The sequence below is a fragment of the Vicugna pacos genome, chromosome 11 (genome assembly GCF_048564905.1).
Source record: "Vicugna pacos chromosome 11, VicPac4, whole genome shotgun sequence".
NCBI classification, from domain to species: Eukaryota; Metazoa; Chordata; class Mammalia; order Artiodactyla; family Camelidae; genus Vicugna; species Vicugna pacos.
The window spans coordinates 80,917,358-80,944,276 of NC_132997.1; the positions used below are offsets into that span (position 1 = coordinate 80,917,358).

At 41.4% G+C, this 26,919-nt stretch overlaps 1 long non-coding RNA gene across 1 annotated transcript in view; it reads left to right on the plus strand.

The window, feature by feature from the left end:
- The window catches only part of LOC140699840 (uncharacterized), a 359,940-nt gene that overhangs the window by 306,942 nt on the left and 26,079 nt on the right, over window positions 1–26,919 (plus strand). The window lies entirely within an intron of this gene.

Consider the following 26,919-nt stretch of genomic DNA (forward strand, 5'->3'; position numbering starts at 1 on the left):
AAAAAAAACTTGGAGTAAGAAATTAACATGTACTTCTGGCTCTGCTGAATCACGTTAGGAAAGTTGAATTATATTCCTGACCCTATTTTCAATCCATAAAATGGTTGCATTAACTATATATTTTCTAAAGCAATAGGTATTAAGTCTAAAATTATTTCATTTGTTGCATGAACGTATTATGCTCCACATATTTAAGGGACTGAATGTTTAAGTTAATTTAAATGTATCTTGCCAACTGGTGGCCATTTATGAGCGCAATGAGATCTGTTGTTACGCTGGGGCAGGGAGCAGAAGGAAGGTGGACGTGGTCCTCAGTGAAAGCAGTCATGCTGAATAAATAAGCAAGTTTCTGCTGTTTCTTTAGTTGGTCAATTCAAGAAATCTCTTAAAGGCAATTGAAAAGGTCACTGCAAATCTCACAATTTTGCTATTCTATTAAGACCAATCCACTGGAAATATTTAGTGATAGCCTCTTCCCCTGTGGCAGGTTTACAAAGTAAACTGGCAAAATGTCTTCTCTGGCGAAGGTAACTCATGAACCTTCAATAAACTGATTTATCACTTCGGAGTGTCCTTCCTTCCTTCCTTTCGTCCTTCCGTCCGTCCTTCCTTCCTTCTTCTTTTCTCTCTCTCTCTCTTTTTTTTTTTTTAGTTAGATGTAGCTTGGGGCGGGGAGGGTTGTCAAAAAGCATGAATAGTAGCACTGAGCATGACTGAGATCTGTTTAGCTCTGAGCTACCACCATTGGAATTACCAGGACTCACAATTCTCTCCTGCAGTGCAAGATTGCAGAGCCCTCTTAGAATCTCTTTGGGAGCCATTGAAGTGGTCCAGTTAGAGCTGCTTGGTTGGTCTCCATTATGACACCCCTGTTCTTATCCATTAATGCAACTCAAGGGCCTCTAATATGAGCCACATCATGTCTCCCGACTCTAAATCCCTAGTCATGGTGGACTTTGGGGTTTCACTGGCTCCAGCTAGGAGAAGAAAGGGACATTTCCCTATCATTACTGTAACTATTAATGACTTTCCCATGAGTTAGTCTTAATGTGTTTTTCTATATCCTTAGTGAACTAACATTAACCACTCCATTGTGTGTGGGTCAGAAGACAGATAATTATTACAATCAAAGGAATCTGTCCCACTAAAAATTAACTTTCAGAACTCACTTCAACCATCTTACCAATCACTTTTCTGGACAAGTCCCTTTTGTGTCCCCTTATCTATTGTGAGTCTTCATCCTTGTGTCCTGGGCACTTCATCACCAATCCCAGCATTTTTCCCAGAGGTCCTCTGGGTCATCTTGAGAACAATCTGAGGAACACTTTCCAGTGCCAGTTTTTTGGAAATTAATATGCAGCTCAGGTCCCACACCACTCTACCCCAACTCTGGGGACCACCCTGCACAGTAAGGCAACACTGTAAGTACAGTATGAGCTTGCTAACAATCTCATGCAGACCAAGAAAATGGACTCACTCTGATGATTTGTGAGGTTACTTTAAAACTTCAAAAATTTTCAGGTTTCTGGAAAAGTGCTTCATATGTTTCTTTCCAGTCCCTTCACTTTTCCCCTATATCAGTTTCTGGAGTTAAGTACCGCCTTGTCTTTGGTTACTCTTCACACCCAAGCCCCAACTGAGAATCTAATTTCTATATTATGATGATGATTATAAAGGTATTGATAAGTAGATGAATAGATCAATAAATGTAGGTATATTGGATAGATAGATATATTTGATATTTCTCTGGCCATAGCAAATATCTCCTAGGGATATATGGATAAATGGAGTCTTAAAATTTGCTTCATTTGCATATCATGGCAGGTAGAACTCTTAGGCCAACAGCCCCCTCTGCTGGGTGGATTTTCCAGATTTATCATGCATAACCTTAAGCAGGAGTTCTCTGTTATCCTCTTTGGAGCCCTCTTGATCATGCCCTAATTAACTCAAAATTCCATCCCTTTTCTGACTGATAAGAATCTTCACTCGATTTTGGTCATGAGTTTCAAGCTAAACACCACCTTCACTCCATTTGGCCATGAGTCCAAAGCCCATGCTGTTAAATCCATACAACCAGGAGGCCATCAGACTGAAGTGGCTCTGAAACTGTAATGTCTCCATAAGAAAACAAAATTCTAACACTGTAAATGCTTCAAGGTTACAAAATCAGAACCTAGGGACAAGTGACCACAAACAAGCAACGGAGCTTTAAGTCTAGCTAATGAATAACTGTCTTGCTTTGCTTCCACTTTTTCTACATAAAAGTCTCTCCCAGAATCCCCTTGAGGGCTTCTGACCACTTTCGATTTGGCGTTGCCCTATTCCAATCAGTTTTTGCTCAAATAAACTCTTAGAATTTTTGATAGACCTCAGAGTATCTTTTAACAATGCTCACCATAAAGATACAGTTATTTACATTTTTTTCTCTTAAATATCTGATGCCTCTAGCAAATGAGATCCTTTAGGGCCAGGCGCTCCTTAATGGATCATTGAACACCACATATTAGATGCCTATCGCGAACACTGTACTAGGATCTGCAGATGCAGAGAAAGCCGAGAGGTATTTTGTTTGATATACGTCTCTAATTGACTTTCGTATATTCTTTTTTAAAAAAGCAATAAACAAACAACAACTCAGTGGAACACATAGGATAGATGACTTTTATAATTTGTTTTCTGAAACAGCTTCATGGACCAAAATATCCCTCCCTCCTTTTCTTAAAAAGAGGACACCAAGTTTCCCAAAACTACTCCCGGACAGTTAAGTGAGCACAGTCTGACCTGGGCAAAGTCTTGCTAACGATGTTCTTCTCTGAGACTTTGACCGACGTAGCAATGTGGTTCCTGCCAACTCTCCTAGGGAAGAGAGAGAAAATTCTGCCCAAGGTCCTCATAGATAAACGTGAACTTCCTGAGCAGGAGAGCACTGCATGCTGGGAGGCCCTTGGTTTGATGGGGAAGGAGGCTGGGCTGAGTTATGAGATCTGGGAAATACTGACTCTTTAGAGGAGGTATTTACTTCTCTACTGGGGGTAGAAGGGTAGAAATGACAAAAAAGGAAATTTAAAAAATTGTCAACTTTATGTCTCTTGGGTAATATTAAACTGAAAGTATCAAAAGCGTATACTCTGTGTGTGTGTGACACAAACAAAAGTGTGCATTGACTTTAAAATTAACTAGGCAAAAGATGCACGTACATGTGGAAATTGTAAGTCACACCGTATTATGTTTTTCAGGTGCTTGTTGGCAAAAATGGTCTCCATCATCATTATCAATCATTGTCATCATCATCGTTGACATTATTGGTCATTTATTATGCTTAACTCTTCTCTAATTATTATTCTTTTGTAGTCAATAGCTATGTTGGAAATCAATTTGGGGGGATGGAGGTCTTACAGAGACAGAACTCAACTTCTGGAGGGAGCACATTTCTATTATGTCATTCAGTTGATGACAGTACACAGGAATCTAGAAGCTCCCAATAGGAATATGGTGCTTGAAGTAGCCTTCAGCCCAGCTCCATGGGCTACGTAGGTAAAATGTGTTGAAGTCTCTGGATATAGGCAGGAAAAAGCCAATCCGTAGAATGAAGGACAGTTTGAGAGACAAACTTTTCCTTTCTTTCCCTTCCCTCCCTGCCTTCCTCCCTCACCCCTGCTCCCCTTTTATCCCCTCCTTCCTTACTTTTGGTTTCCAAAAACAGCTATTTAAAACCTGTGGACCTTTTCTATGCTGTTTGACTGGTACCTTGTTTGAGTCTGGGATGGGTGTTCCTTTAAATTCTGTAGCATGGATCTGTTTGCTTTTGAATTCTTTATTATAAAACAGGAGCCATATCTGAAGGCAATATCCCCCACCCCCCACCATAATAACCTTTGAGAAATACATTATAAACAAAGGGACTGATAATAAACTATTGTGATGTAGGCCATGTAGGCAGCATTAGACAGATAGTGTAGACATCTCTTTAGGGGTTAGGGATTAGTGTTAAAATACATATTGAGTCAGGGCAGAGGTGTTTTTCTAATTATTTTTAGAATTAGACTTTCTTAAATTATTGATGCTTCCCTGTGGACTAGTATGACAGCATCCATTATGCAATGCCGGGACCAAAACACCAAAGTGAGCCCCACCTCCCCCTAAGTCTGAGGCTCCTGATAGTGGGTATCAGTTCCCTCTGGCACAGTGATTCTTTTGCTGATCAAAGTTGCCTTTCAGGGAGAAGAGCCAAAGGTGATTGTCATGAATGTGACAGTGCCTGCGAGCTGATAATTAATCTTTCTACTCCTACTTTTATGTGTTTTAATGGAAATGATATCTTACAGAAAGGGATTGGAAATTTTATCCTGGAATTTTCAGTCTTGGAGAGTTTGTGAGGAGCATGTAGATGGGGCAGGCATTCTTTCTGGCCCCCTCTTCTTTTTTTAAACATTTTTAAAATTTAAAAAAAATTTTTTAATTTAGTTATAGTCGGTTTATAATGCTGTGTCAACATCTGGTGTACAGCACAATTCTTCAGTCATGCATGAACATAAATACATTCATTTTCATATTCTTTTCCCTGTGAGCTACCACAATATCTTGTATCTATTTCCCTGTGCTATACAGTATAAATTTGCCCATCTATTCTACATATACCTGTCAGTATCTACCAGTCTCAAACTCCCAGTCTGTCCCTTCCTACCCGACTCCCACCCCTGGCAACCACAAGTTTGTATTCTATGTCTGTGAATCTTTTTCTGTTTTATATTTAAATTCATTTATCTTCTTTCGTTTTTGTAAGATTCCGCATGTGAGTTATATCATACGGTATTTTTCTTTCTGTTTCTGGCTTACTTCACTTAGAATGACATTCTCCAGGAACATCCATGTTGCTGCAAATGGTGTTATGTTGTCATTTTTAATGGCTAAATAGTATTCCATTGAATAAATATACCACAACTTCTTTATCCAGTCATCTGTAGACGGACATTTAGGTTGTTTCATGTCTTGGCTATTGTAAATAGTGCTGCTATGAACATTAAGGTACAGGTGTCTTTTTGAATTAGGGTTCTTTCTAAATATAGCCCAGGAGTGGGATTGCTGGGCCATGTAGTAAGTCTATTTTTAGTCTTTTGAGGAATCTCCATCCTGTTTTCCACAATGGCTGCACCAAACTGTATTCCCACAAACAGTGGAGGGTTCCCTTTTCTCCTCACCCACTCCAGCATTTATCATCTGTGGACTTCTGAATGATTGGCCCCCTTTTCTTACCCTGCCCTCTTTCCCAATGAATTCCTATTCTATAGACGTCTATCACTATTGCCGACAACTTAATTTAAATCCTGGATCAGGCATTTGCTTGAAATATGCTTTGGATAAATTATTTAACTTATCTCTGAACTTTCATCTGTAAAATTAGTAAGGACTAAATTAAATTAAGTTTATATATATATGTGTGTGTGTGTATGTGTGTGTGCATAAACACACATATATTTATATACCCATATCCATATATATACATATCTCATATATACTATATAATGTTGTATCTGGCCCCTTGATGTTAGTTCTTTATCATGCATGACAAGCATGTGTTTTCCGGAAATGAACTGAGTGATTCTAATCTCTACCCTGCAGCCAATAAATCCACATCTACAGCCATTAATTCATTCTCCCACCTGCATGCACCAACCATTTACAACATGTCTTGTATTAACTGTTGCAAGAAAATCAAAGTGATTAACATCTAGGATACTAGGCATGACTTTAAATACTAATACCAGAAAGAGAAGATCCTTATAATTAGAAGATTATTATTATTAACTATACCCTAAAGTATCATTTAGAGGATTATTGATAAGGTGTTATGATAGGAGCAAAAAAGATAGTTTTTGAGAAGTCAGTGACAGATGGAGGAATAGGTGATAGAATAAGAAAGGTGAGGCTCCTGAGAGATGGTGAGCAGTGAGGACAGAGCAGGTGCATGTATAGCATGATGCCAAAATCATCTGTGAGCTTCCAGGTGGTAGGGAGCAAGGCCTGGGAGGCTGTACTTGGTGGTGAAGTTAGGGATTTTCCTCAAAGTGGAAAGGATAATCATTGCTTTTCTACTTGCTCAGACTGTTCCAAAGAATGGTCTTCCGGCCACCACTGGCTCAGTTAGCGCAAAGGCAGGACAAAGTGACACCAGTGTTGTACATTTCAGACTGGGGGTACATGCCAGTCATAGAGCCCCCAATCATTTTGATCTAGAATGTCTCTCCTCCTCCTCCTCCTGTTTGTCTACCCTTTCCTTCCCCATCTCCTTTCCCCTTCTCGCCCTTCTCCCCTCCCCTCCTCCTTCCTCAAGAATCCCAGTCCAGTCATCCCAGTCTAGGCATCTCATCTGTCCGTTTTCAGAATCGTGTATCTTATTTTTCTTCCATCAAACATGCAGATGGTGGGTCTCTGTGATAAGGCACTCATCTCTGGCTTCCTTACTGATCTTCTTGCATGGGGGGAGGGAGGCACAATTTGTATTGTAGATACTTCAGTTACTTGAATTTGTATTTTCCAATCTTTGATATACAGAGGAAAAGACAGCATGAAGCCAGTTCTTTTACCATGGCAGGATTTTCTCAGCATGCAATATACAGTTCAACTAACTACTCATTCAGTGTGGAGATCCTGAATATGTTACTACTTAAAAGTTGGGGTAAAAGAAAGACAGTAAGGTTGCTGCGTACTTTGCTTTAAGTGGAAATCTGAAAGGGGGGTGATTACTTTTCTTAGAGTTATCAGTTCCTGGGTTCTTTTTCCCTTGGTAATTAACAGCCATAGTGCTTGTGCTGAGAGACTGTGTGGTGTATGTAATGAACAGAATCTAGGAACGGATTGGATCTGGCATAGTACGTAAGGCCCTTCATGGAGGCTAGGACAATGATCTTCACTGCAAGAGACTAGCATTTTCAGATACCGGAAGTTTGTTCAAGTTGACTGAAGCCATCTGTTGCACGCTGGGTAAAAGCAGTATTGTTTATTCTGGAAGAAGTGCCCCAGGTAAATACACCCACAGAGACATGAAATCTGAGATCTGGGTCCAGCTACAGTCCAGACCAGGTCTCTGGCTGGAGCCCTAGCCTCAGTAAGGGCTGAACAACAGATTTCACTGGGCTAGGCTGTCCTCCATACAAAGATTATCCTGATGCCAGATTTGGGGATTGGGAATTGGGAAAGATCAATTTTTCTGAGTCTTGTGTCTGCAAGATTTCTTAGCCAACCATTTCCTGGAGTCAATGCATAGTCCCAGGAAGTTTGAAGCAAAACTATACTGTCTTGATCCTACCCTTTGCATTTGCTATGAATTTTTCAGTGACCATTTGGGTAACATACTTTTATGGTGCGTGACCCTGGCTTCTCCCAGTTCCCCCCTAGTATTCTATGAAGTTTGAGAGGAGGCATTTGTATCTTCCCTGTGTCCTGCTCACTATTAATGACATAGTAACTTTTCATGAAATGAATTAATGAATACATAAATAACTTCTCGGCCGAAAAGCACTGCTCACTGAATTCCCTCACTGAAAATACAGAAAAAAAAAAGGTGATTTTTCTCAGAGTCAACCAAGGTCTCTTGCCTCATTGATTCATTTGTTCATTAACCAAACATGTATCAGGTGCCAGGAAGAATTAAAAGATTGACTTACAGATGGTGAGATCTTTGCTGTGTTCAAGGCACATTTGAAATTTGGTGTGAAGTAAATACAATGAAAATATGATTGCTTTTAAACAATTATAGTCCGGTGAACTCTGCAAGGAAGTGAACAAAGAGTTAATTTAAAATGTGTTAACTATTGTAACAGAGGTGGGCCTGGGGTGCTGTTTGAGCACCAAGACCTGGTAGAGATGCTTCAGTGTAGGAGGTTTAGGAAGGGGCTAAGAGGAGGTAAAATAGGAGCTTTGGCTTCGGTCTTTAAAAGGATGCTAACTTGGCAGAGGTAGGGGTTTAGGGCAAGGGGACAAAATGGGCAAAGGGAGAGGCACAGAGGGTCCCAGTTTCAGTCTGACACATCACATCATACAGAATGAATGAATGAATGAATGAATGAAGAAAGATCTGCTTTTCATGGCCCGTTAACTTTCCAACGATCCTCTGCTGCATACACATAGACATTAGAGAATTCTTTTCAGGGTGTTTCCCTATTATAGCCATTTGGAGATGTGAGAAATTACATTCAATAGCCTGGAAAACTACCCTCAGAGCTTTCATTAGCATCTGTGTATCATCTCCTTGTGCTGGTAAATATCTAAATTCCTATCTCCAGTCACTGTACCCCGGTTTTAATGCTGGCAAATAAAACCCAAGCACTCATCAGAAAATAAAATATTTACCCTGCACCCTACCATAAACAAAGCTATTGGGACGGTGCACATTTAAATGTGATAAGATAAATATCACAGGAGTGCGATAAGATAAATAATGTATTTTATCCAAAACATTAAGCTGTCCTGGTGGTAATTAGAGGAAATGTCGGGGAGCACTTTCTCCAGCAGGAAGGCTTCAGAGTAAGGTGGGTGTGATCTACTGATGCATTTGATGATTCTTCTTCCTTTCTTGATTTACATCAGCAGTGCCTAATTTTCGGGAAGTCTGGCAATAACTTTATCACTGTGTGCAGGACCCCAAGGCAGTTGTGGGGGGATGGGTAATCCTGAAAAAGAAGAGTTATGGTCCCTTCCTACTTTTATAATGTATATCATTTACTATCACAGAGTAATAAATTTTTTGAGTTCATTTTGGGCTTCAATCTAGAGCTGAAGAAAAAGCTACAGTATATACATGTCAAACTATGATTCTATAGCGCTTTGCCTTAGTGGGATTTTGAGGCCCTCCATGAAAGGAGTCATGACCACTTTAGCTCTGCTCTTGTCTTTGAGCCTCAATTTACATTTCCCTAAATAGGTCACATGGTTTCAAAATACATGCTTGTGTGCATTCTGTTTTTTCCTGGCAAATTCCTATGCATCCTGCAAAACCTGAATCCCTGGAGGCATGGGTGAAACTGAATGCCTTGCCATCCCTACGGAGTGTTCTTGCTGCAGGTGTGAATGGCGACTGAGGGCAGGGGCAGTGTTGGCCTTGTGACCTGCTCTAACTCCTGCACCTACTCTAGCATAGAATAGATGTTCAAAATGTATTTGTTGAATTAATGAATTATTAGTACTGGATCTTATCCAAAACATGGAGGTTTTAAGCTAGCTTTTGTGAATAAGTTGCCTCATCCTTTTTGGCTAGGCTTAGGCCATATTCAGAAGTATGAACATTTGGTGGATTTCCCCAAACACTGCCTGATTTATTCCCAGCTCCCTGATTTATGAAGTTCGCACTGACTCGGGCAGCTGGGCGCTCCCACAGACATACTGCTGAGATCCGGGGCGATCACATTGCATGTGTCCCTTGCCTCCTACTCCCCTTCCTATTCCTGGTTTTAAGGAATATTAGTAAGATGAAACGTTGCCTCTTTCAAAATGGTGAAAGTGAAAGATCAGAACCTCTGAATGATGTGCAGAGATCTTTCCCCAGCCACAGAAAAAAGCAAAAACAGGAACAAAAGCAAAAGTCACTCCCTCAAGAGCAGGCACTCACTGAGTGTGTGTCCTGCAGAGGGCGGCAAGGTGGCTGGTGTGTGCAGCCACCTGGTGCCCAGGGTTTTAGGTCACAAGTGACGGGACAAGGGAGGAGGGAGGGAGGGAGGCGCAGGGCTACAGAAAAGGTTTCCGAAAGGAAAAGGAGATGGGACAGAGCTGGGCTTGAAAAGAAAGGAAGCCTTCATCTGTGGGGTGATGGGGTTGTTCTGCAGGAAGGGGATGAGTCTGTGAGCAAACTGCAGGCGGACAAGCACCCGGATTGTTCCTGGGAGAGGGGAAGGGGACATGTTCCTGCCACTCAGCAGGAGACAAAGTCAGAGGCAGAGACCAAGGCCTCAGATGCCAAGATGAATGTTTCCACTTTCCCCAATACAAACCTGACCCAAGGGGCTCTCCTAAGCCCCTGTTCCCTGTCTGAGATGCACTCTTCAGCTGACATGAGAACTCTTTCATGAATCTTTTCACAGTTGCTTTTTCTTCAAGACTGAGTCTTTTGTGCATCCCTCCCTGGGGGTCCCAGGAGGTTAACATCCTCATTTATTTAGGAATAAACACCAGTAACAGCTCTAGGCTGAAACTTCTCTGTAATAACTGAAGCCAATTTCTAGTGCTGAGTATCTAGAGACAATCTGTGGTTTTGTTTGTTTGTTTTTCTGTCAAGCCCAGAGATGAACATGGCAGTTCTGACCTGGGTGCTGAGATAGGTGGCTGTATGTTAGGCCCCTTTCTGATGAAAGGAGACAGCCCCTGGGTTTATTCATCCCGAAGTTATTGATAGGAACATTTCCCGGCCCCTCCGCCACGCTGAAATCCTAAGCTGATCCTGGTGTACACAGAGCCCCTGCTGGCTAATTCACCATGCAGCTGAAAAGTGCACGTTTTGAAATGCATTTTCAAATCCGTGGTGTTGTGTGAAACGTTAAGCATGTGTTATTACCTCTGTAGATCTCAGCGGCGGTTTAACTATTAGAGAATTTCACAGCATATATAATATTATCAAAATGAATCAATACCTTAACCTCGAGGCTGATTCCTCAATTACTGTAACTACCAGTTGCTAATTGGAATGCTTTTAGATGCTGCTCTCTGTTCAGACTGTCCATGCTGCCCATGTGAAGGCAGCCAAGGAGCACAGATAAATTGAGCGTGAACAATTAGACTATTCAGCTTTGGGTGATCTAAGGAGAGATGCGAGAGGCCATTACATGGCATCGTGATTCTGAATCTCTGGGCTGAGGCGTGACTCTGGATGACTGAATCTCTTCCTCCTGGCAGGAGTGGAAGATGGGATTCTTAAAGACCTGAAGCAGTTCTAAAGCCCCTGATGTTTTCAGTGGTAATGAAGAGTTTCACCAAGATGTTTTACATAGCATGGAACAGAGCTATTATCAGCCTAGAAATTTTTCAGCAGGGCTGCTATTTAAGGCTGTTCTCTTTGGCAGAGAAGGATCTGGCTTTGAATCATGATAGAAGGATGTCAAGCTCTGTCACTACTGGGAGAGGCCTCCCTTTACACTCTACTGTGGACAAGTGATTCCAGCCAGGGGATCTCCTATGATCCAGCATGACTGGGGGAGCCCGGACACCACTCTCCTTTGCTCCAGCTCGGCCTCTACATTGAGACCAGTTTGCTGCCTTTGGTGGGGTTGATTCAATCACAGTTGCAAAATAACTAAGCTCTGGTGAACAAAGAAATAAACGTGACAGTTTTCAATGATCCTCTGAAGCAAAACAAATCAGGGGTACCCATATAACCTAATGTGTCAATGGCTTTTACTCACCCACTATTATGAAGTCAATATTTTCTGGCAGTTCACAAAACAACCAGGTGCTCACAATTTAACCCAGGCTGGAGGAAAATAAAATTTTGTCTATTATGATTAACTCACTGGTGGTAAAGATTTATGTTTTTATTTTTGCTTTTCTCATCAAATCCCTAAGGGAATGAAAAGCCAGGGAACTAACAGTGTTTGTTTGGCTGGGTTAGTGGTAGAAACCTAAATACTAACCAAGGTCGGACAGGCAAATGAATTCACGTAGTGCAGGATTTTTTGAACTCTGATATGCGTAGGAATCGCCTGGGAACCTTGTTAAAGCTCAGCTTGCTGGGCCTCCCCTCCAGAGAGGATGGTTTGGGTGAGGACCGCGAGTCTGAGTCTCTAGCAAACTTCCATGTGCTGCTGATCTGCTGGTCTGCGAACCTCTTGTGGACAGAACACACACCTGTGTAACAGACAGGGCTAAAAGGGTATTGAACGGAAGGGCCTGCTTCGCTGGAAGTGACACTAACTCTCACTGGTATCTGCTGGGATGGAGGGGTCCTGTTGCCAGATCATCCGAATTTTGGTGAAATCTTACATTACAGGTGGCTAATTTGCTGGTTTTCTCTTAAAATTCTTCTCATGAGAAATAAGACCCATCTCTCAGATAGGGGTAGTCAGTAGGTCCCCATCTTGAGACATTCAGCCTTGTTATGTGTACTAGAGAGAGCTGGGCATTATTTAGTGCTGTTCAGTGTTGGTTATAAAAGAGTAAAACTGCCAAATTCTAAATGCACAGAAAAAAACCTAAACTCTTACCATCTGATTCTCATCATTTGGATCTTCAAATGGCTCTTTCAAAAGCCAAGTGGGAGAAACCACACGGGATTCTTTTCTAGGGAAAGAACTTGTATATTCATATAACGCATGAACAAGAAAACGGAACCTTGGGCGTTTCCTGGGTGCATCTCAGCTAATTAGTCTGAACTGAGACCTGGGCTCATTATGGGCATGAATGGGATGTTGGAAGACAATATTGTTCTTTTCCTTCTTTTTTTTTTTTTTTCTATTGTCAACAGCAAAGCCAGTTAGTATACCTGGGCTGCATCAGGAACCTGTGAGCTGAGAGGAGTGACATTCCAGAAAGATTTCTTTTCAAGCTCTATGTCTCTAGGAAGCTTCCTTGCAGTGACCTTATACTTGGGATTCAGCTTTCCGCTGGTATATCCAGCATGAAAGGTGACAGGGAAAATAAAAGTCTTCCTTCCAAAGACTGTGTATGCCTTTGGCAAAGGTTATAGATGTGACGTCTTTGAACATCCTTCTTCATGATGGCTCTGTCGCTGAAAACGGGCAGAGCAGGGAGGAATCGGCAGTGGGCTAAAGCTGTTCTCAGGGTAATGATTGTCAAATCCTGCACCTCTTGAATGCTGAACAGTTGTGGGTTTCATATTTACATCTAAATATCCGGTTTACTTACCATCTTGTTCCCTCTCTCTTCTGCCCTGTCATATCTTTGTAGGCATAGAATAAAAAGGAGAAAACATTCTGTTAAAAAAAAAATGAAAATACCCCAGCCTCACCTAAATGAGTGATTTCTGAGATTAGAGGAAACTCATTAACTCTTGCTGGTCCCGGACTTTTCCCCTGGCTCACCTTGTTTTCTAGCCAAGAATAGCAGAAGGCGGAAGGATGACATGTGTGCTTTTCCATCCGCCGTCCCTGCCTGAAGAGACCCAGATGTCTCTAAACATGGCTGGTTACAGGTCATTATCATTATTTCAGCAATTATTCATTCACTGTCCAGGGTGGGCTGGGAACTAGGGGCAGAGACAAGAAATGCCCCAAAAACACATTTGGATTTACAGTCCTTCAAATAACATGCTGTTCACTAGCACACTCCTCTCTGATAACTCTGACCACTTCTAGAGTATTCAGTGTTCCTACTACCCATCAGAAAACCCCGCTAACTCCAGTTGTATCTCCTCCTTGAAGCCTTCCGTGGCTGCCTAGGCTAACATTCTTGTGTGGCTAGTTCAGTAGAACACATGTCAGAATGAAACCATCATGGGTTCAATTCCTGACATGCCTGCTAATAATGACCTATATGCCTTTGAGCAAGTTTTCCCATTTATAAACTTATTTCTGATTGTCGGTGGTCAACTTGGCATTGTTACCAGCCCCTCTTCACTGTCCTTTGTATAGCAGGAGAAAGTCTGGAACCACATGAGCTAGAAACCTTCTCCCTAATATGATTCCAAGTTAGATTTCACTACATTTGTAAGACTTGAACATTCAGGGTTCTCATTCTTATTCAGTGTTCTCAATCTCCAGTGGCAGTTACAGGTAGAAATATGACCAGGCACAAAGGTCGTAGCAGCATTGTAGGGAGCTTGGAGGAACGCCCAGGAAGGTGTGTAGGCACTGGCTATCTTCAGCAGGCTCTTTCCTGCAATTGCTCACGTTTTTAGCTCCTTCTGAGTGAACATCCTTAACCTCTTGCTTTGGTGCCATAGATGATAAGATTGTATGCAGAGGCTTTCTGATTGTGGAATCTTGTTAGTGGTTTCCTTGTTTTTATTCCCTTTCTCCAGAAGGCTATCCCAATTGTTGTGCAAGCCTCTAGTTCCTATATAAAAATATTTTTACTTGGACTAGCTGGAGGGTATTTCATTTCCTTCACCAAACCTTGAAAGATACAAACCCTCATTAGCAACACAGAGATTAAAAACATGCCAATCTATAAGGCTATTGTGAGAACAGTGCACGTGAAGACCCTGGCATGGCACCTAGAACTCCAAGAGTTCTAGGTAAATTGCTTCTTTATCTCATTGCACAAAGCACTTGAGCCAATGCTCTAGCACTCGGTCCATAAAGACCTGGTTTATTAATATAGTGCTCAGCCCAGGTATAGTCACATCATAGACATTGAATAAATGTTTATTAATAGAGTAATTGCTGAGTTTGGCTAAAGTAATTTCTAGCACATCTGCTACTGTCTTTCATGTCATAAAGGGTCCTGAGGGAGTCTTCCAATGACTCATTGTAAAGCACTTTGATAATTCTTGGGTTTGAGAACAAGTTACCCCAAATTGAGATTAATAATACCATGTTTCCTAAAACCAACAGTGGAATTATATATTGCTATCTTTTCACCTTCCTTCTAACATAAAACATGGGTTATGGCAATGGAAGATGTGTGCAGGATGAGGGCAGTCAGTCTCAGGACCAGTATGGTCATGGAGGTGGCCTTTTGGGTACCCACAGGCATCATTTTGCTATTCTGGTCATTAGTCAGTAAAGAGAACAGTAGAAATAATTTTTTTTAATTTTTATTTCTCTGTAGAATTAAATACAGTAATTTCTTTGTGCTTTCCAAAAGCCGTGATTCAAATGAATTTCTTCAAAGGATCTGCATTTAGGGATTATTAATGGGGTGCACCGTCTCCTCTGTGGCATGAATTAGGGAAGCCAAGTAGACAGGTATCGGGGTACCAAGAATGATGCTATCATTTTTGGGAGCAGACTTTCTGGCTTGTTTACCCTTTAAGTTGAAGTAAAGTTCCCCCTGGAGAAAGCTCTCTGAAGGAGAACTGTTTTTCATTTCCTGGTGTGTTGTTTGGCTTTGGTGCATTTTCCCCAAAGACACATCATCTCTGATCAGCAACTCTCTGTCTGCTATCATGCATGTTACTACAGTGTCTGAAACATTGTGTCTGGAGTCAAACTGACTTCATTTAAAAATACTGCCTTTGCCCATTAATAGCTGTGTGACTTCGGGCAAGCAACGTCACCTTTCTGTGCTGGAGTTTCCTAATCCAGAAGAAAAAGAATGTAAGGATAATGATAGCAACTGTGTCAGAGGGCTACTGAGAAGAATACAGATGTTTATTGAAAGTCTTTAGTGGCATCTTCTAATAATAAGCCCTTAAAAACCATTTGTTTATTTGGCAGACACTACATACATACAATAGCTTACTTTTAAAAATAAACACTTGACATGTTCTAGTAACTTTGCTAAGCATACAGGAAGATGAAATGTGAGTAAATGTGGTCTAGAGTCTCTGGTCTCATGGGCTTGTATCTCATGGGGAGGATATGACCTGCATGCAAAAACTCAAAATACAAGGCAGAAAATGTTCAGTGCTTTCCATTTTAATAGGGAAACAGACATAAGGGTGCATGTCAAGGAAATATCAATGGAGGAATGTCTCAAAAGATGGATACAATTTAGACATGCAGAGATGGCCAGTGGTGCAGAGACTGGGAACGGCCTTTCACAAAGGGACTGGAGCCATGAAGTGCAGCAACATATAGAAAAAGAGGGAGTGTTCAGTTGGATGGAGCTGACTACTTCTGATGAGAAGAGTATGCGACTAGGTTGAAAAGGAAGGCAGGCATTCTCTGGGTCCCAGTCTACTTAAAGAGAACGGAATTTGTTGCTAACCTTTTAAAACTGGGATTTTTTTTTTTTTTTGGTAAAGTCTAGATTTCTGCCTTTATTGAGAAATAAAAACCGGAAGATCTAATTTTATGTGTCAGTTTGACTGGCCACAGGGTGCAATGTTTAAACCTTACTTCTGGGTGTGTCCTTGAGGGTGTTTCTGGATGAGATTAGCATTTGGCTTGGTGGACTCGGCAGACTAGACCTCTCCCCTGGAGCTGGTGGGCGTCATCCAGTTCCTTGAAGGCATGGACGGAGCACAGAGGCAGAGGACAGAGGGATTCTCCTTTCTTCCTGCCTCACCACTTGAGCTCGGATATCTCTTCTCATCTTCTGACCTCAGACTGGGGCTTACACCACTGGCCACCCTGACCCTTGGGTCTTTGACCTTGGACTGAATTACACCGCTGGTTTTCCTGGGCTTCCAGCGGTGGGGCTCCTCAGTCTCTAAAACTACATAAGCTAGTACCTCATGATAAATTTCTAGATAGAGAGATAGATGGTAGATACATAGGCAGATAGATAGTTAGATGGATGGATGGTGGATGTAGATACAGATATAGACGCAGATGTAGATCCATAGGCAGCCTATCAGTTCTGTTTTTCTGGAGAACCCTGATTAATACAGCACATGATCTCATTAGGTTCTCACCCCTATCCTGTCAAGTATGTATTCTTCCTGTCTCCATTTTATAGATGGTAAAATGAAAATTAAAGAAAGTAAATAGCTTGCTTACATTACACAGGTATATAAATGACAGAGCTGGTATTTGAGCCCAGAAAATCAGAAACTTAGAGCTCAGAATGCTGTGTACAGCCTCCTGCGATCTCTGTGCTTTAGAGACCAACAGCCCTGGAAATGATGGACATGCAGAATATGTTCTGTGCATGTGACAGGAACCGCAAGGAGGCTCTGGGGAAGTGTCTGCCAGAGATCACGAGAAGGAAGCAGGTACATTTCTGAATGTGGTGAGAAGGGCTTCTCAGGAGTGACACTGTAGCTGAATCTTGAGGACTGGCTAGTTCTCAGCAGCTGTGACTGTCACGGAGCAGTATGATGCCAGAACAATATAGGAAGTATCAAGAGGGCATGTTCATGTAGCCTTAGTAGCAGGCTCAGTCACCATCCATCAAAACCTAAATGGTCCATGCCTTTTGTATTTGTAATTTCACTAACTGCAACAGGCTGAAAGAAAAAAATGCACAAGTGCTTAACCGAAATACTGTCTTAAATTAGGGAAAAATAGAAATTATATAAATGTACAACAACATCACTAACTTGTCCAAAGTCATACCAGAAGATGTATCTTCTGACACTAAGTGGCAAAGACAGGTAAAGGTAACTGTGTGTATATAAAATTGTACACAGATATGCTGTAGGCACAGAGATTCCCCTGAAAGGGTTTCACCAAAGTATCAGAAGTGGTCATCTCCAGGTAGTGAAATTTGGAGGGAATTTTAGTTTCTCCTTTTACTTTTGTGAATAGCTTGCATTTTACAGTAGACATGTATTCCCCCAAATTCAGGTATTAAAAAACAAAACAAAACCAAGAAGCTTGAAAGACCAGACACATTAAATATTAAGCAAAAGAATTACAGAATAGGTCTGTTGGCATGAGGCACAGAAAGCGGAAACAGCAAAGACTGAAAGAAAAAACAAAAAGCACTGAAGTGCCCCATCTCCTTCTTTTCATACATATAACTGATGACTTCGGTGACAGTGTGAGTGTGTGATTTAAGGGGACAGTGTGGTTCAAACTGTGAGCGATCATCTGTTCAGACTGCAGAGCTACAATCCTAGAGACCTGTCATTCTTCAAGGCCATGGTACCCTCTTGTGTGCCAAGTCACGTGGTTGAATCACAGCGGGTTGTGGGTGTGCAGGTATACTCATCCCTCAGCCTTTGAGGTGAATGCGCATCGCTTGTGAGAGCAGAAACCCTGGGCCAGGAACCGCTGGCAATGGACTGCCTCGTCTGTTTACCCCTATATGCCATTAAAATATTTTGTTCAATGTAAGCTAGGAGGTGAAAAATAATTAAGACCCGTGCCTAAAGGTGTAATTGCATGTGCTCCATAGTTTTTTGAAGAGTAACTGGCACTCAGAGAAGTTGAAAGACTTTTCCAAAGTTATTTAGCACATTGGATAAATAAGCCAATCACTTATTAAAATAGAAGTAAAAAATTTGAGCAAAAGAATGCAAAAAAAATTTGAAAAAAAAAAACAACCATTGACTTATTATCAGAATAGGAGAGCTCACAGCAAAGGAGCCAAAGTCTAGGAATGGATGCATTCTGACGGGGTAAGTAACCTCACTGCTTTTCAAGGTACCTGCCTGTCTGTATCCGACGTTGAATTACTAGCGGTAAAATTATCAGCACCTATAAAGGGAACAGTTAGGAATTCACCATGTTAGCATAGTGCATCCAACATGGTAGTTTTAACTTAGGTCTTATTTTTTGTTTTTATTTTTTTAACTATCTCTATATAAAGAATCTTCATCTTCCCAGTGTTGTCTTCCGGTGGAAGGTTCAATTCCAACTATTGATTAGTTATGATATCTACATCCATAGTTGTCCTCAAGACAGCGCTGGAGTGCTGAGCTCATGATGGCCTTACTTGGAGCATGGCTGCCAGTCACTGGCACAGATTAGACCACTCAGAGAGGAGGCAGTTTGGGAGATGAAGTGCTCACTTTGAGCGGCTGCTAGTGTGTTTTGTGAGGCTCAAGTTCATTTTCCACTTTATGATTTATCCATCCTCCACATCTTAAGCCTCTCAAAGTCTCTATTAAAGTTAAGCTACATATTGGCTGTCTATCTCCCTCCTCATCCCACAGCTGATGTGTCTTCCCGTCCCTACATCCCTGGTCTCTGGGCTGCATGTTTGCCCACTGTTCCTTTGACTAGAATGATAAAGAAACAGGGAAATGGCTCATGTGGTGAGCTGACTAATGCCCCTTGCAAAATGTCCACATCGTAATCCCCAGAACCTGTGACTGTTACCGTATAGGGCAAGAGCAACATGAGATTAAACTGAGGACCATTATGTGGGTAGATTATTCTGGTTTGTCTGGGATGGGTCCTAAATGTAATCACAACTGCCCTCCTAAGGAGGCAGAGAGAGAGATTTGATGACAGAAGAGGAAGCAGGAGATGGAAGCAAGAGATTGGAGAGATACATGAAAGGGATCATGGCCAAGGAGAGCAGGTTGTCTCCTGAAGCTAGAAAAGGCAAGGAATCCGATTCTCCCCTAGAGCCTCCAGAAGGAACAGGCGTACCAACACCTTGGCTTTATCCTGGTGAACTTGATTTCAGACTTCTGGTCTCCATAACTGTACGAAAATAAATTTGTGTTGTTCTAAGCCACAAAATTTGTAGTATTTGTTTCTAGCAGTGATGGGAAACCATTATGGCTCCTTTGAAGAATTGAGCCCAGAAAATCAGAAACTAGAGCTCAGGATAATGTGTATGGCCTCCTGTGATCTCATTCTACCTCCATGAACTTCCAACCTGCCAGAAAAGTGCATTTGTGGTTCATTTCCATCTACTACTGGTAGCACATTTTAAATTTTCTCTCTTTATTTTGCCATCTCCTATTTTACAAATGAGAAACTGAAGCTCAATAAAGCAATGCCATTTTCTCTAAGACGCATCATTAGTAAGTGAGAGCGTATTGTGGGGATCTTCTTTCTCTGTTTCCAAAATTGATGGTCTTTCTCATGCACTAGGCCTTTTCCCTGAATGTGAGCTTCCCCCTTTGTGATGAAGGGAAAGCAGGGAGTCCCTGGACTCCTTTTGAGTGTGTATTTTACTGCATAAAACATCAATATGACCATGACTCTAATAACGATGAACTGTTGACTTAGACATGCTGGGAGATTAGGCTGCGTGGAACACTTGTGTGCTTCACTCCCTAATGATGGAAATGCAGTCTGAGACACAGAAATATCATCTGAAAAAAATTATTTCACTATGTGACTTCTAAGGTCCCCTGAGAACGGGATGAATAAAAGAGTCTTTTAAGAGGTTTGGGTCACCACCACATTTTTGATAATATTTATGAAGGCAACTTCTTGTTATTTAAATTTATTTGCTTTTCTCTTTCTGGGTGTTTTGTTCCCATTTTAGGTAGAGCTTGCCTTCCTTTTCTCCCTTCTTCATGTCCAGCCCCAAAGTCAATTTGCCGTGACTCTATTAGTGGCATTGATGGTGATGATGGCTGAATGTTGATTAAATGTGTACCATGTGCTAGACTCAGTGTTAAGTATTCTTGCACAAACAACTTGATTTTAAGCCTCACAACAACCCTATGATTTTAGTACTTGTATTACTGATTAGGATTCCAAAACTCAGAGAGGTTAGGTAACTCACCCAAGGTCACAATGCTAGTAAGTCATAGAACCAAGAGTTGATCAACATCATCTCATTTTTAAGACATGTACTTTCTTTGTGCTTTCTTTGAGAACCACTCTCCACCCTGTCCACTTCTAGGAAATATTACCTTCCAGCCATCCTGTTGCTGCTAAAATTCATATGTGTTCTCTGGGATCTATAAATTCCAGTGCAGCTCCCTAATCTCATCCATGCTGGGCAGAATCAGGTTCTTCCAAATTCCAACATCTTCTTCCTATTTTTAAAAAAAATGAAGTATATTTGATTTATGATATTGTGTTAGTTTCAGGTGTACAGCAAAGTGATTTGGTTATCCACATATATAAATATATGCATATATCTGTATTCTTTTGTTCTGATTATTTTCCATTATAGTTTATTACAAGATATCAAGTATAATTCCCTGTGCTACAGTAAATCCTTGTTTTTTTTTAATCTGTTTTATATATAACAGTGTACATCTGTTAATCCCATATTCTCAATTCATTCCTCCCCCACCCCTCCCCTTTGGTAACCATAAGTTTGTTTTCTGTATCTGTGAGTCTATTTCTGTTTGTAGATAAGTTCATGCATACTGTTTTTAGATTCCGCATATAAGCGATACCATATATTTGTCTTTCTAGGTCTGACTGCTTCATTTAGTATGATAACCTCTGTGTCCATCCATGTTGTTTCTTACCCTACTCTTCCTGACCCCAAGTTCATTGGCACTCCCATTTCCTCAGAACAGCTGGCTTACTGCAGCCTTTCCAAAGAATAGAGACTTGATCACCTCAACCCTTCCAGTGTGTGAAGTTTGCCCTGGGATCTATAAAGTCAGACTTGACCATTGCAGGGTGGTGAAGATGGTTTCACATGAACAGAGTAATAATGACTTGTGACATTTACACCTGTAATTGCGAATTTGCTTAATTTTTTAATAATCTCTCCAAAACTACCCCCACCAAATAGCCCTATCTTTGACAGTGCAGTTTCCTTCTCTGTCCCTCACCCCTGCTTCAGAGGTTAAAACTCACTGGATTAAACAGAACCTGCTAAAAACTGACTTGATGATTGATATTTAGAAACTGCCTTCAACTTCTCTTAGAGAATTGGCCCAGTTTCAGGGGTTCCTAGAAGTGGGATACGGAGAAATGCAAGAGTTTTTTTCTGATGAAGGACAAAGTCAGGGTCAGACTTACTTGTTCACTGAGGAGGTCTTAAAGACCCCATTGTCCTCTACAACACATAATGATGTTCTTCTAATTGAACCCCACGTTCACTGTCAAGAAGAATGAGTGAAAGATGAGAAATAAAATGCTTCCATTCTTTTCCACTGGCTATTACCTCAGTAATGGCACTAATAAAAGTGGCATTAGAAAGAACCGGGAAAAAAATCATCATTACTCTTGGACCCATAAGCAATGAAGATCCAAAAGGTTATTGCAGGTAATAGATTCACACTCTAACATGTGAAATGACTGTGGGCTTAGACTGCATGCGTTTGGCTTAGTGATGGTTTTCCAATAGGTGTCTCATGGTAGGTGAATAGCCGTGGAGCCTCTGGGTCTGGGAGGGAAACTGGAGGCTTTGTTCCAACCCTGGACCCTGGAGCAGGGTCTAGCTGTGAACAACAATTTTTCCTCAAATCTGTTCTGAAAACCTCAGCAAATATTGGCTCTTGTGTTTGCCAGAATCTCAGGGGACAGGGAAGAAAGACAGTGCTGGAGGAAGACAAGGTGAACAAATGAAATCTGCCTAGCCTGAACGAACTGGCTGTCCTAAAGCTGTTTCAGGAATCTGAGTGCAAGTGCTCTCTGGATGCCTCTGTTCACACTGCAGCTGATGCATTATTAGCTTCTGCTGGAACCCGAGTTTACCAGCCTATGAGTTTAAATAAGCAAAATGTTGTCATTCTTATCCCAGAAATGAAGGGATTTTTAAAGGGCTGCTACTGCTTAGCCAAAGACACAAATTTCAAAGACTCAACTTGTATATGAAATTGTTATTGCTTCTCTAAGCCTTTTAGATTATAATTACCTTTACCCTGGATTCCAAGAGAGGAGAGAAAGTAGGAAAATAGGAAATTCCTTGAGTGTTTTTTTCTTGCTTTTTAATTTAAATCAAAAGAGTGATTATTAACCATCGAATTTTACCTCACGGTTTTCCTCCGAGATTAAATAATAAGAATCCCATTATGGCATCTACCTACCTATAGAATGAGCTCTAGTCAGAAAGTTGAGGGCCCTAGAAAAGATTTTCGATTCCGTCTCCAATATCCAGTTTTTCAGACTCAAAACATCAGTGTTACTCTTCAGTTCTCTTCCTTTAATAATTTTTCATCCATTCTTTCAGCTAATCTAACCATTCCTCACCATTTCCACCATTATTCCACGGAAGTCCCTGTTACCATCCTCTTTTCACACAGTGGCCAGAAAAGTTTTTTTTTTTTAAATAAAAGTCAAATCAGATCTCTCCCGTTTCAGACTCTCTAATGGCATCCCAACCCACTTAGAACACTCTTCAAAGCTCTCACCATGTTCTCCGAGACATGGCCCTGGCTAGTTCTCACTGGGGTGTCTAACACCCTTTCCCTCCCTCACTGGGCACCCATCGTCCTGGTCCTCTTGCTCACCCATAGGCATGTCTCAGCCAGGAAGCTCTGCAGGTTGGCGGCTCCACCTGGGATGTCCTTCCCTGGGCTCCTCACAAGGCTTGTCTTGGAATAGTCTCCTCAGAGAGACTCCTCTCATCACCCTCTCTAAAAAGTCCACCCTCAACACCCTTCACCTCTTATCATGCTTTACCTTTAGTGACTCATCTCTACCTGCCACTAGGCTTGATTTTAGTTGTTATTGTCAGTCTCTCCCCACCACCCCCGACTTAGGATGACAGCTCCAGGCGAGGAGGGAGTGGTTTTTGTTGTTTTGATGGTTATCATTTACCACACTGTCTCAGTGCCTGAACAGTCTGGCAGAGAGAAGGCACTGGGTGGATAAGTTAACTGGGTCATCTCACCTCATTTGGTTTTAGTTATTCGATCTTTCATCATAGATTTTAGGATTTCTCAGGTGTTTTTTTGATTCAGTGTCCTGAAGCTCTGCAGACTTCATACTGTTCACTGCTCTATCTGTGGTGCACAGACAATAAAACAGTAGAGGTGCAGATAACTAAGAAGGAAAAACAACCCATACAATCCTATTTCCAAGAGACAGACACGATTAATGTCTTTGTGTACAACCATTGCAGTGTGGGGTGTGTGTTGCCCAGAGATGACGCATGGACTGAAAAGCTAGAAGACTTTTGGGTCCCAGCTTTGGCATTTTGGGTACTTATTACATGTGACTATTCACCTTCTCTGTGCCTGTGTTTCCTCATCTGGAAAATGGGAGCTAATAGCCACTATGTTATTTTGAAAAGTGAATGAATACCTGTCAAGAACTTAGAACACTGAGTACCACATAGTAAGGACAGAAAATATTAGTGACTGTGTTTTTTCACATTTGATTATTTGTGTTGTCCTCTTCTCCGGCCACCTGGAACCTTGACTGCTCTTGTTTGTCATTTTGCCTCTTTTTGTGAACACTCCTTCCTCGAGCCTTGCTGGCCTCATCTGCATGGAGACTTGCTCCATCTCGTTCATAGTCATGGATTCAATATCATGAAACATTCATTGGGTTAAGCAGTCAATTAGAAATATTGATAAAACTCCTATCTGGGCTATCTACTGTTGGGGGCATCCTAAGAAGTGTCAAGGCCGATTTTTTTTTTCCTGCAGGTGTGCATATACTGGCTGGGGACCTGTAACACACATGCTTACACACACACACACAAAGATAACAATACCAGAGAGTGAATCAAGTGACAAGGGCTCGGCACCTTTAGTAGATATTGAAGGAAAAGAGCCTTGTGATCAACCTCCTTGAAGAAGCTTCCTGGGCCCTGCATGATCTATATTTCCTTATCTCTCCATCTTATCTCTCTCCATTCTCCTCCTCTGTCACCTTACACACCACAACTCAGTCATACCAAACTTCATTCCCTCCCTCAAGTGTTCCACACCACTGTTTTGTCTCTAAGGCTTTGTACACGCTCTGTCTTCTGCACAGAACATTCTTTGCCCATCTTCTCTATGTCCAGCTGACTCTAATTCCACTTCCAGAAATCAGTGTAGACAACACTTTCTCTAGAAAGCCTGCCATGGTATCTGGGGTTGAGATCCTTCCTGTCTACTCGTTAGTATCATTTCACATTGTAACTACGTATTTGCCTGCTGCAGTCTCTCACCAAAATCCCATGTGGCAAGTTCCTTACACTTGTAGTTCCCTACTGCATCTCCCATACATGGCACAATGTGTGAGTTAGATGCAAATCTATTGAATAAATGACTCTAGGTTGGCTACTGTTTTGGAAGGGTTGCTTGTCCTAGGTCAGGGACATCTGTTAAGGGTCATAAAAAAAAAACAAAACCCACAATTCTTCCAGAGAAGTGGGGGCAGCTATTTCTAATAGCCAGCAAAGCACTGATGAGAAGGCAGCTTCAGTGCTCGGGACTGACATAGGGGTCTTCATTCTCTAACTTGTTGTCTAAGTTAACTGATTTGCCTGTGCCTCCCACAGCTAGTTGCATAACATCCCCGCCATTCTGGAAGTGACCACGTTCCTACGGAGCAGGGTATGGGCTAGTCAGGGCCATCTAGGGTGCCATCTTTTCATGCCTTTGTGGATAACGTCCTGTTACCATTATGGCACAGCTGTTTCTTTCCTGGTCCCTTCTTCATTCCAGACATGTTTTCCACGAGGGAGGAGACATGTGGGGAGGTGGTATGGGCCGACTGTACCACCGCATTTTCTCTGCCTTTTCCCTGTAGGCTGTAAGATCCAGTTCTGGGCCCTGCTCTGTTCTTCCTTGGACTTGTCTCTGGCTCCTTCTCCAGAATCCATTGCCGAACTTCTCACTCCAATATATTCTCTAGACCAGGCTTCTCTAGGTCTGGATGCCTGTCTGAGGACCAGGCTGGATTTGCCACATCACCGTTTGGTTTCAACCTCTAATTACGGATCCATACCAGAGGCTGTCATTTCTGCCCCATTTTATCCAACAATATGGCTAATTTTTCTTACAAATTTCCTAGCCTGGAGTTCTAGAGTGCTATGCCTTGCTATGTTGACTTCCAACCCTTTCCTGAATATGTAGCCAGATCATAACTGTCATAACTAGAGAACATAAAGTTATGTCCTATTTCCCCTGTATTCCCCAAATTGTAGAGGACAAGGTCAGATACACAGAGGCTACTCACATTCTTTGTGTATGTGTATATGCATGTGTGATTAAGCCCCTGGGTAGGGAATGCAGAAAGATAACAAAGGTATAAAGTTTCAAGATCCTGCTCAGTTCACTGTTCTTTGATGTCTGAAAGATTTTTAATACTGGGGTAACTTTGCCAACTGATAAGAATTCTCCTCTTTCTAAAAATGCTGAAAGGAGCAAAAGATGCTTTCTTCTTTCCAATTTTTGCAGCTAGGCCTCAATTTTTTTCTGGTAGGTACATCTTTGACCAGGGATTATTCAGTCCTTAGGGCCAATGTTTCCTCCCTATGCGCCAGTTACTGCCAGCTCTTGTGTGGACATGGGTGGGGGCCATGCTTGACGCCGACACACACAGATGCCAGGCTGAGATTGACTCCAGAGGGAAGGATGGTTCTGTTTAATTTGAAGACTCTTTAAATGGTGCTCAGGGAATGATAGACTGCTAATGGAGAAAGTGAATCTGTTAATATTTAATTTTCCTAAGCTGTGGATCCTTATTAAGAACTCCCTTATGTAAAGTATGCTGGTTTTGTTTGGAGATAGCAAAGCATCCTTGGACTGATGGTCTTTGCACATTGTGTTCCTGGGGCTGAGACTATGCAAATCTGTGATACCCAGCCTCAGCTGCAAGAATCTATCAAATCATTCATGGCATTCATTCTTGAGGTCATAGCTCTGCTGCTTCAAAAATGACCTCTGCAAAAGACTTCACCTCTGGTTTCTGAGAACCTTTAGGATATATTTAGCAAGTACCCTTTATAAGTTAGGCATCTTGATAGACAGAAGGGACCCAGATGAATAGGACACGATGCCAATATAGATGTTGAGTAATCTGCATATTTACAACTTTACTTCAGTCTTACTAAAAAAATGTATCCTTCAGCCTCCCCTTTAGAAATAATTTTTCTTCCTTTTTTGACATTTAAAAAAATTAAGTATACAAATCATGACAAAAGTCCTCAATACAAATGTGTCACACTCTGTCCCAGATCTCTGGGATACCACAAGGATTAAGAAAGGCAAAGCCCCAGTTTTTTTAGATCAGATTCCACATATAAAGAGATATATTTTATTTAAAAATATATCTGAATAAGGCAATTCTAGATAATAATAAGTATTAGAAAGAAAGTAAATTATATCATGATACAGAATGGGGGTGTGTGTGTGTGTGTGTGTGTGTGTTCCCTCATATAGAGTTATCAGAGAAAAAAAAATCTCTGCAGAATTGATAGTTAAGAAGTTAAACACTGAGACACATAACCTTCTTGGAATTGAATGTATTAGAGAGTTAAATTAGTGAGTGCAAATGTCTTAAGTTTAGCATGATCTGGTGAACAAAATTAAAATCCTAAGCATAAAAGTCAAAGTATAAGGGTAAGAAAGGAAAAGAGATTGGAGAGGAAAAGGGGTTGGAAAGGAGAATA